General features: G+C 39.8%; 1 protein-coding gene across 8 annotated transcripts in view; it reads left to right on the top strand.

Moving 5' to 3' along the window:
- The first annotated feature begins 11,880 nt into the window (after positions 1-11,880).
- Positions 11,881-15,747, top strand: part of fynb (FYN proto-oncogene, Src family tyrosine kinase b) — a 69,104-nt gene continuing 65,237 nt past the window's right edge. For 2 of the 8 annotated variants that reach the window (XM_062411199.1, XM_062411202.1), the window contains exon 1: positions 12,000-12,321. The gene's annotated coding sequence lies outside the window, so the exon portion shown is untranslated. Of the gene's footprint in view, positions 12,322-15,747 lie in introns of all 8 variants that reach the window. The other 6 variants (XM_062411195.1, XM_062411197.1, XM_062411198.1 and 3 more) reach the window with 6 other exon arrangements.

The following is a 15,747-nucleotide window of genomic DNA, read 5'->3' as shown; positions in this document are numbered from 1 at the left end:
CATTTGCAATCTAAAGGTTTTACTCTCTGATTGCACTCTTATTAGCCTTTAATGCCTTTGATATGTGCCGGCCATAATTAACTTGTCTCATCTTATAACTCTGTTCTCACCAAATATACGTGGGTGGGCTTAAATGCCTCTGTATTAGCACAACTTTACCGGACTGAGTTTCTGAGAGACGATCCCTTTTTTGGCAAAGCACCGTCTGAAGATACAAACTACTCCTCTTGTCAGAAATGGCTGAACCTCCTGCACAGCCCAGCCTTTTCCATTGTTACCAGTGTTCAGCAGAGCTAAGTGCCCCTTCATGGGTAAGAACCCAATAGCCAGGGTTGCTTGGTTGAATAAGTCGAAAGGATATCGTGTTTTTGTTATTGTTTTATTTCTGTGTGTGTGGGTGCACACGGCGTCGTCTGAGACTGCTGCTGCTCACATGGGCAGGATGGGAGAGGAATCTAAACACAGACAACTGATTTACATGTGTTTCCTTTGGACATAAACAGATATACATTCAGTTCTTTGGGGAGTCTAAAGGGTCTGACAGTTTTCAGGTCAACACAGTTCAGACCATAAAACAGCTCAGGTCATAAAGTATTTGGACAGTTTGTATACGTATGTAGATACAGGTCATAAAAGTCTTACTTTCCAACTACAACATAGGTTTCCCACATACTTAGTTAATTTTTCATTACAACATAAACTGCTGGACACCAGCCAAACACTGCTGTCTCTAGGTCTTGGAGGCATAGTGGGTTTTTTTCAAAACGAAGGGGTATGGCCTAAAATATTAAGATGACCAGTATTATGCAAGTTCACACCTCTCAGGAACTACTTAAAAGTTCAGTTCAAAGTAAACATGAATAGTTCTCGTTCATAGGCCACCATTTAAATTCTGAGCTAGTTTATAGTTCAGTTAATTTCATAGTTTTAAGGTGGAAAGTGAGAATGAAGACCTAACTTGTTTTTTTAACTTGATCCATCACTACCCCTTGCCTTAAACTGTACTTCATATGTATCAATTCCTAAAAGAAATGTTTTTTTTTTAATAAGTGCTCGAGCACCGTATAGTAGTCGGAGGCCTATTGATAAAAAAATTCCAGGGAAATGTATTGGCTTTTTGAGGGCTTTAACAGGCTCAAATTCTTAGCAAAATTTGCAGAAAATTGCAAAGTGATGAAAATTTTCGTATTCTGGAGTAGTTTTCAATGGGCGTGGCAAAATGGCTCAACGACGCCCCCCCCCCCGAGTCCCCCGGAACTCGTTCACATTGACCGATCCTAAAAAATAAATTAAGATCAGTGTTGATCAACAATGCACAGTGGAGTTATGACATAATGCCCCTTGAGACTATTTTGTTTGTCTGGTCATGATAGATCGGTGTGAAAACTGTGAACGCGTTCCAGGGGTCTCGTTGTTTTTGATTTTTTGTTCACAAAAGTTTGAAATAAGTATTTACGTGGTGTCGTCTATTGTGTTTTGTTGGGGCACAGCTTAAACGATCAAAGCTCAGCACATTGTGTCAGGATTTGGGGAAGCAATGAGCAATAGGACCCAGACGCAGAATATAAACAGAATAGTTATTTAATAGAAACAGTTCTTAACCAGACAAACCAACAAAAACACTAAAGGGGAAAAACTGGATAAATATCAAAGCGAGTAACAAAAACACAAGGAAGCTTACACAGGGGATTCAGAGGTGCAGAGGCTCAGGAGATCAGGACAGGGCAGGGAAGGGTAGACAAGGGAAGACACACAAGAAGCAGAAAACACACACAAGGAGGTGAGACTACAAAATAAAACAGGAAACAGAAAACACTTTTAACAAAAAGACTGAAATCACAAACTAAGATGACACAGTGTTCCTTTTCCAGTGCCTTTGTTGATGAAACAATTTGTTCCCTTAATTTGTAATTGCAACTCTAGGAGAATGATAATAATGATAAAATATCTTATTTTTTTTAAGACATCTATGAAAAGAAACTGAGCTGTGGTGGTGTATGTTTAACTTACAGTTACATTTTGTTTGGTTAAGTTGTTTTGAATGTCTGTACAAACAGCACATTTCAGCCAATATAGCAGGAACATAATACCTTTTCCCCAACATCAACAGTTTGGCCCTCATGGCATCAGCTGTGTCAAGGCCTTGGGAGTGTGTCCTGTTCACTTCCTTATTCCAATGCCAAGAGGATGGACTACGCGTGCGAACAATTGAGGAAGAACCTAAGAAGACTTGGCCTCCGTTTTAACCAATGGGATTCTACCTACTGTTATAAGATCTTACAGACGCCGTTCTGTTGGGTCTCGTGTTCTGATGCGACTCGAGGCTTCGCCAGGGCTGCTAGAGTTCTGGGGGAGTGTGTTGGATGCCCATTGTTTTTGCTGATTGATACCTTTCATTGCTGATTGATACCTTTCATTGCTAAATAAATACTTGATTGAACAAACCGAGTTCGGCTCATCTTTTCATATTTAGGATAAACCAACACGCCTGACAGTTTGGCGTGTTGACTTTGTATCAGTGGTCACATCAGGTTTGATTGACTTATTTATTTCAACATTTTTCTTTTTCTGGGATTAATAAAAAGCATAAAGGCTTCTTTTAATATGTTCTCCGAGTCAACGGAAAGCCGAACTGTCTAATTGCCCTTCTCCCTTATCTTGCTCTTATTGATTTTAATTTGTAGTTAAAATTTGTAACTTTTTGCATACCTGTCTAAGACTCCATGACCTGAAATGTTTATGGCCTGAAACCTGTATGACCTTTCTATATACCTGTTTGACCTTTCCATTGCTTATTGACTTTCCAAAGAACCCAATGGAAATGTATGCAAATCATTTATTCCTTTGCTTTGGTTTCTGTCTTAAACAACCCTACAGCACCAGTCTGAACTGGCTCAGGCAAACAGCCTTGTTCTCCTATATAAGATCTTTGTATGTTCTCTGTCTTCACTCTGAGATCCTTGTGGTTTCTCTGTGTTGATCCTTTCTGCAGAAAGCCCCTAATTAAATACACGTAGATTACTTTGGTGTTTCCAGCCTCTTGTATCTCCAGATTTCCATCACAACCTCAGATAATATTGTAACGAACTTGTAGATAGGTTTATGTTCTGTTTGACTGCTATGTGTTTGTTATGACTTATGTTCAGCTAAGTACACCATGTTAAATAAGTATTGAGATGTCCTGAGGGTCAGTGAACAGGTCGGGTTGGGGCATGTTATAGTTCTAGACCAATTGTTGTGGGGTTGGGTGGGATGGCAGGCTCTCATTGGCTGATGAGTTAGCGGGTCAAGGGTGAGTGAGGAAAGGGATCGAAGAATACGGTGGTCGATATTAGGGGTGTCGGAGTTACGAATAAGAAGTGTGTCGTGTTCGTTGGACTTTAATAAAGTAACACATAAAGAGAGAAGTTCCCTGTCATTAACAAGCGAGGACGCTACAATATGAACATGTTCACCGTTCAAATTCATTATTTATCATTAAGTTGCGTTCAGTTCGTCGTTCTCATAAAAATGAATGTATTCAACGAGCTAGTTCTCTTGAACTCGTTCTTGCACAACACTGAAGATGACAATATCTGAATTTAAAGTTGATCTGATGAAAGCTCTAGGAGAGGTTGGTTCAAATACAACATGTAAAAAATGGCCACTTAATTAAAGATTCGGGGGAGGGGGCTGTTGTTACACAAATGCAGTTTGAGGGATTTTGAACAAAGTACACTGACGTTAATTACCACTAAAATGTTTTTCAAGGAAAGCTCACAGTTTCCATAAGACTTCCCCATCAATGTCTTGAGGCCCTTCTCAAAATGTTTGACATGGTTGTCTCAATTTGAGTTATGATTTCTGTGTAGTTGTCATACTTTTCCAGTTTTAAGGTTAATTGGGCCATGTATGTCTGACATACAACAGCCTCCTGTTTTGTGGAAGAGTCATAACAATTTTACAGCACACCGTGGTCAGCCCTTGTGTAGTTTATTGGCAGATGACAACAGACATCAAGGTGCATTAGCGCCATCCACTGTCTACAAATGAAAAATTGGAATTAAAGGAACGCCTTTGAGGTCTTCCTATTTGTTCAGTTTATTGGCGGGAAATTTGCGGTGCCAGTTATTAAAGGTTTTACTCTCTGATTGCACTCTTATTAGCCTTTAATGCCTTTGATATGTGCCGGCCATAATTAACTTGTCTCATCTTATAACTCTGTTCTCACCAAATATACGTGGGTGGGCTTAAATGCCTCTGTATTAGCACAACTTTACCGGACTGAGTTTCTGGCAGATGATCCCTTTTTTGGTAAAGCACCGTCTGAAGATACAAACTACTCCTCTTGTCAGAAATGGCTGAACCTCCTGCACAGCCCAGCCTTTTCCATTGTTACCAGTGTTCAGCAGAGCTAAGTGCCCCTTCATGGGTAAGAACCCAATAGCCAGGGTTGCTTGGTTGAATAAGTCGAAATGATATCGTGTTTTTGTTATTGTTTTATTTCTGTGTGTGTGGGTGCACACGGCGTCGACTGAGACTGCTGCTGCTCAGCTACACTAGTTAGCAGCAACAGTCCAGAGTGACAGGTAAATGGTAGTAATTAGGTTAGTGGGCAGGGTCATTGAATGATCCTGTGACTTAGAGGCATCATCATACTATATTGAGTATATGCAACTTAAAACTCACCAAAGAACTATCTTGGAGAGGTGGTGTTTAACAATAGAGAGTTGGCTCAAAGAAGAACGCATATTTTAACTGTTAACTGTTTTAAATATTTTATCATTATCCATCAGATTTCAGTTTGCAGGTTATTGTTTTTATGTTGTCACCTCCAACCAGCTGTTATTAAAACTCCAGAAATGCTTGTCAGCTTCCTGTGGTTATATGAGGAAGAGAAGTAAAGCTGTCAAACCTTAATGCGCCTCAATTGCTAACATGTAAGCAGAAACGTTTTTACTCTCCGCAGAAAGTAAGTGCTTGTGCAAAATCTGATTTATGACACTCGCTCACCACCTGATTTGTTTTTCACCACCATGTGTATGTTAGTGAATCAGAATCATTCTAAATAGACGGGCTTGGCAATTAGCATACTGCCACGCCTCTATTGTCTCCATTTAAGGACATCTGTTTGTCATTAAGAGAGCGGTGGGCTGAACAGTTAAAGTTACTGAGAGACTGTCCCGAAAGGTGTTTTCCTTTGATTCTCTAGTTTATGAGACACACGTTTAGACCTGCTGCACAACACGAGACGTATCGTGACGAACACAGTCAGGACATCAGGGCTAAAGTGAGGGGAACAAACCGAGTCATGATCCGACATCATCCATTAATAATTAAATACATGTGATTATCAGTATAAGTGTGAGGAGGGACAGAGACGAGCACAAATACACACACACTCACACACCAACTCACACACACACTCCCGCAGACAGAAGAGTTCTTTCCGCAGATTACAATTTACCGAGGTCTTTTAACTTCATTGTTGCAGAAGAATCAAAATCCCTGTTTATCCAGAAAATATAAATATGAATTCAGCAGGTTTTAATAGAGATGATGAAGATGAAAGTCGTCAATTTCATAGTTTGTTAATACAATTGGTCAATGCATTAGTAAATTAAATAATTGCTGTCTATCTACTATTATTATTGTTATTTGAATAAATATATTGTTGATATGCATTAAGTCAAAAGGGTGTGTTTACTTTTTCTAAGTAAACTAGGCCCATTATGTCCCTAGTGTTGTTACTATTTGGTAGTAATTGTGTGTTGTCCTTGTTGGTGATTATTTTCTATTTTATCTAACTTCTAATGGGATAACCCTTACTCAAATACAAAGTGTGTAACTAGTCTGGTAATGTGCTTGTGTATACTTTCATGAACGAGAGATGTGTTCCTAATGTGTGTGCAAATGAGTCTGATTTATTATACTTGTGCAGTAGAAGGGTTTTTAGTAGGATCAATTGTTGCCAAAGTACTATGTTGAACTATGTTTTTACTGAGGGTAAATGTAGCTATTGAGAATTTCTTTGTGGTGGATGCAGCTTTTTAAGCTCCTGGAGGGTTTTTAAACAACAAAGATGTATCGTATTTGTTTTTAAACGAACCAAACTAAAACTAAACCTTTTTGTACAGCACTATACATTTCAGCAAAACACCTGTCTTACTCTCTAAACTAGACGTTATAACTAAAAAATATATATAACATGGACTAAACTGTATCTACTAAATATTTACATACGTGTTTTCACTGCAGGCCTACACCTGTCCATACTGTGGATGTGTTTCCACTGAGGACTTACCTGAGGAGCAAAGGTATGGAAGATAATTTGTTTTCACTTGATATTTAAATTTGCTTTTTTACCTTCTTCACAACTGTGTTCCTTCACTTCTGATAACAGTCCTGAAGCCACACCCTCTAGCCATGCTCTCAACCTCGCACCCTTAGAGGTCAGTGGCTCTATACCAGCTAAGCTCACCTAAAAGAACTTTTGGCACATTGCACAATGATTTGACATTGTGTTTTCCATTAGAATAATAATAATAACACTTGTTCACATATCCCTTCGGGCATCCTCCATTGGTTACGATTATCGACAAAATGAAGGAACGGGAAATTACATTTTGGCGAGGATACAGGCTGCTGCGACCACAGTTTCAACGCCGTCTTCGAAGATGGGGTGGGCCTGCTTTCACAGGGTGAGATAGATGATTGTGTGTTATCAAAAATGAAAAATCACTCATTATTTACTCACCACTATGTCACTGGGGGGGTGGGTGAAGTGTTTGACTCTACAAAACACTTTAACACTTTAGGAGTTTCAGGGGTAAACACAAATACAATACAATACAATTGAAGTAGCTATTAATACATTTTCCAAACGTAAAAAATAACATAAAATGCCTCCTTACTGCTCTTGTAGTGTCATCCAAATGTCCGGAAGCAGCGACATACATTTTCAAGTCGAAACGGCGTCATTTAAAACATGGTGTAAATGACGCCGTTTCGAGTTAAATATGAATGTGAGTCATTGTCTAGAGTCATTGTCTAGTTTTCTAGTGGTGAGTAGACATTGAGGGAATTTAAATTTTTGGTGAACTATCCCTTTAACTAATGAAAATACAATGTAATGCCTGTTTGTTTCTCTGACTACTTTCTTGTTTTGCAGGGCCATGCCAAATGCAGTGACTGAAATGGACTTTATCTTCAATGCTATATTTGGACAGGTACACGTTCTTTTTTTTTTACAATAAATTGGAAATAAAAATGTATCTCACACCGACAGTTATAGTTTCCCAAGAGCTTTTCAGTTGATCCCAAGGACTTGCTCTATTTAAAGTATCATAAGAAATAATTAATTACAATGATGTTTATTTTATAGCAATATAATGAAACAAGGCTGCACCTCCATTTCAGGAGCTGGCCTTTTTTCAGAATTCAGGATACAAGGAAAGTACTGTGTTAGCAGTTAACACTAAACAAATAGAACTTGTTTGTGAGAATGGAGCTCTATAGCTAGAAGATCAAGCTTCTTTACAATTTATTCCATCAAATCAGAGTTATAATGGCTGTAGAGTTTAGCTAAATGTTTAAAAAGTTTGTCTTAAAGGTGTGGTTTATAGAACTTCTTTTCATGCAGATGACCTCAGCCATTTAATACGATTTTTCTCTTTTTCACTTGCAGCTACCGAACCAATTTGAAGACATGGGACCTCTTCCTGCAGACACAGGAAGTATTCAGAGTTTACCCACCATCTCCATTACAGAGGAACATATGGGTGAGTGCCTGCATGTCTATCTAACTCTCACTCACATTAACATACTCACTGTGTCTAAGCCACTCTCAAAACAGAAAAGTCATTTTGGACCAGTGTTGTCCTTTGTGCTAGCTTCATATATGGATCCAAACACCTACTAATGATCACATATCCTGACCTATAAATCAATCAACAATAGCATTTTATCTTTAACAAGACAACCAAACATAATCACAATACATATTTCCCAAACACACACAACACCAAAGTAATGTTGTAATGTCATTTTGGTGTTTGTGCAGGTGCTGATCTGGAGTGTCCTGTGTGCAAAGACAACTACAGCCTTGAGGAGAGTGTTACACAACTGCCCTGCAGTCACTTGTTTCACAATGATTGTATAGTACCATGGCTGGAACAGGTATGCATGTTTTCAATGATTTAAAAAATATATTGTGCATGATCGGTATCAGACATTGATCACAGTTGATCAGTGTTTGATGGGTATCAGATACATCAAACTATAAATCAAACTGTTGTTCTGTCTTAAAACATTGGACGGTATTCCTAGCACTAAACTGCAACACGACTCAAACCACCACCAGCTGGAAGTTTCAGTGCATCGGTAAAGCAGAAACTGTAATTTACTGAGCAAAAAAACATGCAGCAAAACTTTGGGTAAAAAAACCAAACTAATCTCTGCCTTCATTTTTAAGACATTCCTTTGGTGCTGCTGTGGCTTAAAAATATTTTTTTAAACCTCAGTGTTCTCGTACAGGCAAAGACGAAAAGCAGTCCAACATTAGGATGTTTTCTATAAAGGCACCTATATATAATTTGGAAAGTAACAAAGGAAAGACTCAATGTGTCAGCTAGACCGATAATTAGACTGAACTAGTAACTGTTAAAAAAGTGCCTGTTGGGGTGTGTGAGTGTGTGTGTGTGTGTGTGTGTGTGGCATTGTTTTAAATCATAAGAAAATTTAAGAGTTGCTACTTATAACTTGTAGAGCCGCATCAATCTAGAGACAGTAACCTCATTCTCAGTCTTACCCTCCAAGTTCTGATGGGACAATTGTTGCTCTACCAGGAGAAGTGGCTGCCACTATGGCTTCACACGTGGACAAAATTGTTGGTACCCTTCCGTTAAAGAAAGAAAAACCCGCAATGGTCACTGAAATAACTTGATACTCACAAAGTAATATTTTTTTTTTACTGAAGTTAACTAATAAAAATCAGACATTGCTTTTGAATTGTTGTTCAACAGAATCATTTAAAAAAAAAAAAACTAATGAAAGTGGCCTGGACAAAAAGATGGTACCCTTAACTTAATATTTTGATCCACAACCTCCTGAGGCAATCACTGCAATCAAGTGATTTCTGTAACTCTCAATGAGACTTCTGCACCTGTCAACAGATATTTTGCCCCACTCCTCGTGAGCAGGCTGCTACAGCTGTCTCAGGTTTGAAGGGTGTCTTCTACAGACTGCATGTCTGCTCCTTCCACAGATGTTAAATAGGATTTAGATCAGGGCTCTTAGAAGGCTACTTCAGAATGGTCCAATGTTTCACTCTTAGCCATTCTCGGGTGTTTTTAGCTGTGTTAGGACCCATGACCTGCGAAAGGGACCAAGTTGTCTGATACTGGGCGGCACATTGCGCTCCAAAATGCCTTGATAGTCTGGAGATTTCATTGTACCCTGCACAGATTCAAGACACCCTGTGTCAGATAAAGCAAAGCAGCCCCAGAACATAACACAGCCTCCTTCATGTTTCAATTCAATGCAAATAGGAGTGATTTTAATAGTAATTTGTGTGCTGTTGCATGATGTGTGCTGTTACAAATATTCATGATGTCTGCTGTTACAAATATTCGATTTTGACTCTTTATTTGAATACACTTGGTATTGAACTATTCAAACAAAAAGAAAAAGCTGATCAGATCATCCCTTAATTCTGTGCTACATCTCTAGCACAAGGGGATACTGTTGATCATCCAGAACAAAACAGGCATCTGAATTTGTCTTTATAACATGTATATTGATGGTGAACAAACTAATGACTCTTTTTTCCCCCCACAGCATGATACGTGTCCTGTATGCAGGAAGGGTGTTAATGAACAGAACACAGCCATGGATCCACCAGGGTTAACAGATGTGGACTCATTTGGATCCTCCTCTTCTTCTTCCTCATCTTCTTCCTCCTCTTCTTCCTCCACCTCGAGTTCATCTAGCGATTAGGACACTGCAGGAAACTAGCTAGAAAGCAAGTGTGAGGGTCAGCACTTTCGTCATGTCAGCTGTGTGGAGTTGTTTTATGCTCCAGGGAGAAAAATGCAAAACTATACAACGCAAATGTTTCAAGGGGTGGCAGCAGCTTTGGAAACTTCAACACTACAATTTTGATCCAACATTTGCAGAAGCACCAAATGTTTATGATGGCATCTGATTGTGGTGGTGGATCCTGATCGTGGGGGCAGCTAATCGTGGACTTTTATTTTCAACAATAATAAAAGGACTGCTTGATATACAATATGCCTACTCCGTTGAATTACATTACTGACAATAACACCTCAATTAATTTCCTTTCCATTATGTTACAAACTGTCTGTTACAATCAATGTTGTAAATACTGTTACACAGTCATCTATTGGGGAGAGGGATCACTCACATGTGTCTCTCTCTCTGATGTTTCTGTGTTTTTTTCTCCTGTTACATTACGTTACATGTCATTTGGCAGATGCTTTTATCCAAAGTGACTTACAATTAATGAATTCAACATCTATGAGAGGCCATTTTTTTAAGGGGTTCAGTATCTTGCCCAAGGATATTCGGCATGAATGCGGAAGAGTGAGGATTGAACCGCCAACCTTCTTGTTGGAGGACGACTGCACTACCCCTACGCCACACCGCCCCAAAGGGTTTCATCCATAGTTTTTCCTTACTGTTGTTGAGGGTTAAAGGCAGAGGATGAGGCACATTGTTTAGCCCTGTGAGAAACATTGTGATTTGTAAATATGAGCTATACGAATACAATTTGATTGATTGATTGAAAGGAGTGCGACAATAGTATACAGCCAACCAGGGCCATGAAGATCAGTGTGCCATTTCAGGAAACATTACAGAAAATAACAGAGAAATATTATTAAAGAGCAACTATTTGATTAATTTTGCTGAAAAAGTGGCTTCTTCTTATTTGAAGTTTATTGGCAGGTATGAGTCTTCTTCTAAACTAAAACCCATCTTTTCAGTCTGGCTTTCATGGAGTGTTTTATCATTTGTATGGCTTTTTAGAATTTACATTTTTATTCATTATGATGTAGCATTGTATTTTTTAAATAATTTTGTTAATATCTATTTAATAATTTCTTAGAATTATATATTGTATCTTGTTTTATTAACATATTATTGTTTATTATCATCAGCAGAATGAGACACTTATTCATTCATGCGTATAGGACATTCAAATGGAGCTGGAGATGCCACCCAAGCATCTTCAACAAGATGTACGAACGAGGTGAACCAGCACATATTACATGATCCAGAGCCTGCTGTTTTTTTAAATGCCAGCTTCCGCAGAGAGGACCAGCTCCTGATGTGAATATAAAGTATCAAGGCCCCATTCTAGGATATAGGAAACAACAATTAAAACAATTAAGAGGATTACAAAGTAGCGAAAACATCATTGGAATTTTTTATATTCAATTTCCACCAATAGATCCCTTTCATTTAAATCTTACACACTGAACCTTTAAATGCGCTCTCAGTCCAGAAGGCAAGGTCGACGAGGTAATAAAGGTGCTGCAAACATCGGGGCTTTTCCCATGCCGCTTCCCGTCACCTGTCTTCTTCACATCCAGATGCCGGACAGAAGATGGCGCTACAATATTAAGTAAAGAAAATGTACATACGTAGTTCCAATGTTCTATCTTCTGATTGGACGGCCGTACTGTCAGTCAATGGACCAGACCCCGGGTGTGTCTTTAAAAGCTTTGCCGTAAATTTTAGAAAAGGGGGTCGACACCCGTCAGCACGTAAGGAGGGATACATAAGCACGTAAGGACCCGGAAGGGCTCTTGCGCTTCTGCCATGACGTAACAATGTATGCAAACGACCTTGTTTGAAAATCAATATCTGTTTTATTTTGTTTTAAACAATCATCAAAACATTGACATATAACGACACTTCTTTGAGTAAGGCAGTTAAAAGGCTCTATTTTTTCAAGAGGTTTGTGGCAATTTCTTTTCCATTAAGTTAAATAATTAGCACAGATTTGTGTCCTCTGCCCCTAGCACGTCACATCTCGACGGCATAAAACCGCGAAACCCTACCTATACCTGTTTTTTCCCTCCGCCGATGGGTTGGGTTGTGAGTTTTTTTGTACGCGCGTAGGAATATGTCCTTTAGCCCGTGAAGGCAGCAGCGCTCTCGCCGTGGCCCTGCTGATATCAGGGCTGAGCGCCATCACCAGCTGACACAAGCAGGAGGCAGCGCGGGGACACCAGCTCCACCGCAGCAGCTCCACAGTCATCTCACAGAGGAGGCGATGGGAGGCAGCGCCGCGCACCACTAGACGCGCTTCCACCGGTAAGAGACCCCGTGTTTTCACTCACAATTCAACTCGCCTCCATCTCTGAAGCACAATGAATCACTTTGGGTGTTTGTTGTTGTTGTTTTTTTGACCTGGCGTTACTGTTGTTATTATTGACGTGTCTTCTCCGTGAACGTGCTTGGTGTGCTACAGCTACGTCTGCATTGGGGGCAGATGGAGTGAGGCGTCGGCTGCTTTTGACGCGAGGCTCCGCGTGTGTTCAGGGAAACCTCCACATCTAGCGGGCTGAGCTGGAACGAAGAGGCGGATGACACGAGTAGCTCATCCGCTGGGTTTGATATCACACAGGCGGCTTCACATCATCTTGGCGCAATGGTTTTTTATCCTCTATAATCCGTTGTTTACCAGGGTGCCCCCCCCCCCCCTTCCCAGTCTCCCAGTCTCCCAGTCTCCCCCTCCCACCACCACCATCAGCATCTCCTGGGATGCTTGTCGGTGGAGTCAGCTGAAGGACGCAGCCTCACATGATTCAGGATTCACATCTCGGGTTCTCTTACGTCTGAGCATGCAGATGCGGCGGAGGGGACACACAGCGCACGGCTGCATTCCTTTACATGAGCTGTGTTTTGCAGTTGACGTGCACTTGCGTCACTCAGATACAGTCAAGCCAGTCTTTGAGGCATGTGGTTGTTTCCACGGGATAATGTGGTGTTGACTCGTTTGGCATGACACTGCTGCATTTAAGAAAAAAATGAAATACTCCCTTGAAGTACAAGCCCTTTTCCTCTAGCCTTCCTCGTCATGAAAGGGAAGGTTCCTCCCGCCTCTCCTATGGGAATCCAGTTGAATTGCACCTCTCCTGTTACCTCTTGTCTCCTTTTGAAAGATTGATGGGCTTCCGTCCTTCGATTCCTGCTAGCCCATGAAACCTGCCCAGGTCTGAACCACAGCTATTTATTGAATGAATCAGCCTCTTTTTGACAACATGCGACTAACAGGGCAAGGGAAGCTAAAGGGAATGCATTCATTTTAAGTGGCGAGCAAGGGCAACATGTAGAAACTACTGTCTGATGTCCCGTTGGAATCTCCCTCATCTTTGGGGTTTGAGAGGTGCCAGCATCTGGCCCACAGTTTGCTGTTATGACCATGTGATGATATGGTCTGCTGATGTCTACAGAGCTCAGGTGCTGCAGGTGCAGCATGTGGAATGGTTTCACTGTACTGTTAGGTTCTGCTGCCAGGAGCATCAATCAATCAATCAATCAAATTTTATTTGTATAACCCATATCCACAATTCACAATTTGTATCATGAGGCTTAACAAGGTGTAATATATATTCTGTCCTTAACCCTCAACGAGACTAGGGAAGAAATACACCAAAGAACCCTATTAACGGCAGAAAAGAATGAGAAACCTCAGAGAGAGACACATGTGAGGTATTCCTCTCCCACAGAAGTGTAAAAATCGCACGTGTAGCAGAGCACTTCAACAAAATAATATTATAACATTGATTAAGACAATGTCTAACATAAATGGAGAAGTGTTTTAATGTTTACTGTGTTTAATTTAGTATATGCATAAAAGAGAATGTCTGACAAAGAGGAAGGGAGCAGTAATGACAATTGTTATGATAGAGGTATTAACAATAATATATATGTGGGACGGCATATTGTATATCTTATCAATCTAGTTGTAATGATAATCAATGATTAGACGCCTTCATGATCATGATCCAAACTCACAATCCACAATCATCTCTGTTGAGATGTGGCAGTCTTGAAAACTGAGCTCAGGTATAAGTGCGCATTGTTAAATATTGTTATTTTTAGAAGCTTTATATAGGCACACAGACTAACAGGGCAGATTGTATTCTCTCGGTCTGAGGATTATTTATTTCATATCTGTTGAAGTTCTAATACATCCTGCCAAATTTCAAAATTCCAACTCTAAAAGTGAAATCCTTGCTTCCACGTTTGAGTTAAATTTGGCTTGTTTTCAGGGGAGCTCTGTATTGCAGATGTCCCCATCTGAGATATAGCAGGGGAAAAAACTGCTCTTGTCAGGATGAGTTCTGAGTTAAGAGCTGCTCTTTTTTATTCTCTATGCTAGAGCTATACAATAGGAAGAGACATGCCCGGTATCACAGAGTAAAATCCATTATGTTAAGCACATTGGCCTATTTAAACAGACATTTATAAACAGCTTCATCCTTTTACACGCTGCCACTGAGGCTTTGTTCCTCACAATTCATGCCATCACTGACTGACAGGAGGATACTTTGGGCAGGCAGGAGAGCTCTGAGCAGGCAGGTCGTCACAGAGAGGACCGTAGAGCACAGGAAACCTAATTCAGTAGAAGAAGTATGTGGATGTAGTGTCTGCTAATGAGCTGCTTTTGTAATTTCAATCATTCCAATAATAAACTTGCAGGACTGCAGACTGTTTTTAATATTTTGGACTTGTTTTTTGTTTTCATAAATGGATATGCCAAGAATAATCAGTTATTCCTCCTAGACCCTGTTATGCCGGGGGTATTACAAATGGCATAGACCCTCTAGGGGCCACGTGTAATACCACTGGTTTCAAATATATTACACATTGGCCCTCTTTGAGACAGGGCCTCTGAGTTAGTAAATAAACCAAGAACTTAAAAATTACAAAATAGTGAAAACTTATTGACACACAGTAAGGTTACTTTGCTTTTTCGGCACTGATGAACCTCCAGGACCCTACTACGGTGGCCTACTTGGAAATTGCCCCCACACCATGTAGTTTTATCTTAGACATGAGTTATTTAACATGTTCACAATGCTGGAGTGAATGCAATTTTCTTAGGTTGATTCTGTTAAGGACATTCTGGTGTCAGTAGCTTGATTGTGGCTGGGACACTTTCAGTATTAGACAACTTTTACATGTGGCGATGCGGATGGTCTTAGTGTCCTTTTCTTTTCTCCAACTGTGGAATTTAAAGTAAAAAAAAGAAGCTCATAGATCTATTTTGCTGCGAGGTCTTTTTCCCCATCTTATAACTTGAAATTCATTCAGGTACAGTAGATCGTGGGCCAAATGATTTGATTTCTCTACAAATACAGGAAGTAAAAAAATAGGTTTTCACTGAAATTGAACAATTCACATTTTTCACTGCATTGGAACCAAATTAATGTACACATTTATTCCTTCTGCATAACATGGTACAGATCTGGACTTCATGTTACTTCTAATCCCTGTTACTTTACAAATATACACTGTCCCAGCTGTACACAACTGTACACAGGTCTTGATTGGAACATTTTACTACAAGTCATGGCAGCTGGTCAAACTCATTTAATGCTAATTACAAATGTCAGGTAATAACAAGTGCGATCCATGATAACTAAGTAATTGATTGAGAAAAAGCAAGTAGACCATGAATTTCCTTTTACAGTTTATTTGCACAAAAATTTAACTTGCTCAAAAACTGTT

Source organism: Platichthys flesus, chromosome 18 (genome assembly GCF_949316205.1).
Source record: "Platichthys flesus chromosome 18, fPlaFle2.1, whole genome shotgun sequence".
NCBI classification, from domain to species: domain Eukaryota; kingdom Metazoa; phylum Chordata; class Actinopteri; order Pleuronectiformes; family Pleuronectidae; genus Platichthys; species Platichthys flesus.
This window is presented reverse-complemented; position numbering and strand designations above follow the sequence as displayed.